The sequence below is a fragment of the Pteropus vampyrus genome, unplaced genomic scaffold (genome assembly GCF_000151845.1).
Source record: "Pteropus vampyrus isolate Shadow unplaced genomic scaffold, Pvam_2.0 Scaffold52, whole genome shotgun sequence".
Classification (NCBI taxonomy): domain Eukaryota; kingdom Metazoa; phylum Chordata; class Mammalia; order Chiroptera; family Pteropodidae; genus Pteropus; species Pteropus vampyrus.
The window spans coordinates 4,691,645-4,693,939 of record NW_011888833.1 but is presented as its reverse complement, the minus strand read 5'-3'; positions in this window follow the sequence as shown (position 1 = coordinate 4,693,939).

The window sequence follows — 2,295 nt, the reverse complement described above, 5'->3', positions numbered from 1 at the left end:
ATGCACGTTTATTGAGATGAGGAACGAAACTAGATACTCAAAAGTCCGGGTTCCCGCTGAGAAAGGCCGCCCTGGCTGCGTTTGCAAAGCTTATTTCTTTGATTCGCAGGGGGATCCGCAGTAAATTGGACAAGGCATCGGGTTATACGAGTGCTCGTGTGATTGCCGTCCTTTTAAAACACGTTTTTGAAATACTTCATTAGTTAAAAAATGGTGTCACGACAAAATCAGTGTATCCGCGCGAGCGCGTGATGGCGCCGCAAACCCACTAACGTGCGGGTCACGCCCGAGCAGCCGGGGAGGAATCGTGTTCCACCCCCACGGCTGCGCGTGGCGGCCGACGACGCGGGGACGGCGCGGTGCGGGAGGGACGCGGGAGGGACGCGGGAGGGATGCGGCACAGAGCTTTCCTGGCGAGACCCTCCCGTGACCGAGGACTTAAAAGAAGGCCGCGGCGGGGAGCGCGCAGCCGGGGGCCGGAGTCCCCGCCGGAGCCCCGCGCGGGGACAGGAGGCGTCCGTTGCGCGCCGCAGGTGCCCGCCGAAGGCTGTAAGGTCGTCAAAGCCAGGACGGCGCTGGACGCGGGGGAGCCGCGGGGGAGCCGCGGGGGAGCCGGGCTTAGCTCTGCCTCCTGCTTTGCTTCCTTTACGCTGAAAACAGGCGACACAGCATGACCCACGGAGGGCGGCTCTGAGATGCGCGTCTGTCTCGTCGCGTCCCCGCCGGTCACGTCCCCGCCACCTCCCGTCCAGGGGCACAGACGCCGCCGCGTGCTGCGACAGGGGCCGCTTGCCAGCCACTCGCTGCAGGGCCACTTCCTATCAACCGCGGGGCTCCCGGAAAACGCTCGCCCCCGTGTAAAACGCTTAGCTGAAAACGGGGTTCTGACTAGAACTGGGCTTCGGGACAGTCAATCCCAATGCTGGACTTTCTTTACAAATCTGCCTTGTGCTTGGCGGAAGAATCGAGGTTTGATTTTAGGCGAGGCGACCCTGGGTCGACCTCACAGATTGCAAGGACCTTGTCAGCTTACAATCCCTAATCTTTTTTTATTTTTTTACCTGGTCTTCCCAGGAAAAGATTATATTTATTTTGGTTTTAGAATAAAATATTTAAAAATTCTTACCAAAGCTAAGACTGAAAAGAAATTCCTTTTTTTCCCTATTCAATTACTAGTAGGTCTAAAATAATGATATAGTTGGACTTTGTGCCGTGATAATACTATTTTCACGAATTTTGCAGAAGGAAAAAAAAAACAGTGAGAAATGTTACTCACGGGTAGCTTTATTCCTGGGCCGGCTAAGTGATTGCTGTCTCATCTCACAAGTATGCACATTTTTTCCTCAAGTGGGCATGGGATAGAGTTTCAATAACTCTTAGATAACAGTATTTCAGATGGGCTGATAACACCTCTGGTGGGGCAGGGGGCTGATGCCCCAGGGTGAGCTGCAGATCGCAAAGCCAGCTGTGCCGGAGGGACTTGCCTCTGTTTGGTCAGGTGGCTGTTTGGCTTCATGAAAGAAATCGAGTTTGAAATTGGGAGTTAGAGTAACACAGTTACAGAATAGAGCTACGAATGTGGACGAACAGTCCCCTGTTCTTGGCGGCCAAGAAGGATCAGAAGGTGAGGTGAACACGAGACAGGCTTTGCCGGCGGCGGAACAGAAAATGACTTCGCGTTCGCGTCGAGAGGGATGGAGTCTGAGAGTGATTTGAATCGGGGTCATGTGATTTTATAAGTCGTGAAATCTAACATCGGATCATAGTAGAGTTTGAAGCTTTAAGGTGACAGTTTAGGACAAAGGGGAAAATGTGACTGCGACGTGTATTACAGTTGTGGGACTTTTATAGAAAGGCTTAAAAATATGCCAAGCTAACTGTGAAGGTTTATCTGTTCGTGTCCCCAGGAGGGTTTCTGCCTTTGCCGGGACAATAGCCCAGGTCCAATCGTTGGCGACAAGAGAGATGAGAGGGAGCAGGGACGAAGGGAAGGGCTGGTCCCTTCGTCCCCACGTCTCTGTGAATCCTTTTCGATGCAATTTGCTTTAGAATCTTCGAGCAGGAAATGGTCTCGCAATCCAACCTGATTTTAAAATCGGGAGACTGAGGACCACGCGCCTCCGGATTCCCTCGGCGCGGGGAGGAACTAGGTCATCACGAGTGGCGGGGATGCGCCAGGATAATCGGGTTCTCCGCGGACTGCTCGTCGGGGTGATGTGCCCACCGGGGACCCCTGAGGATGTGGGGGGTGGTGACGAGCAGAGGAGAAAGTCAGGAGTCAGGGGACGCGTCCTG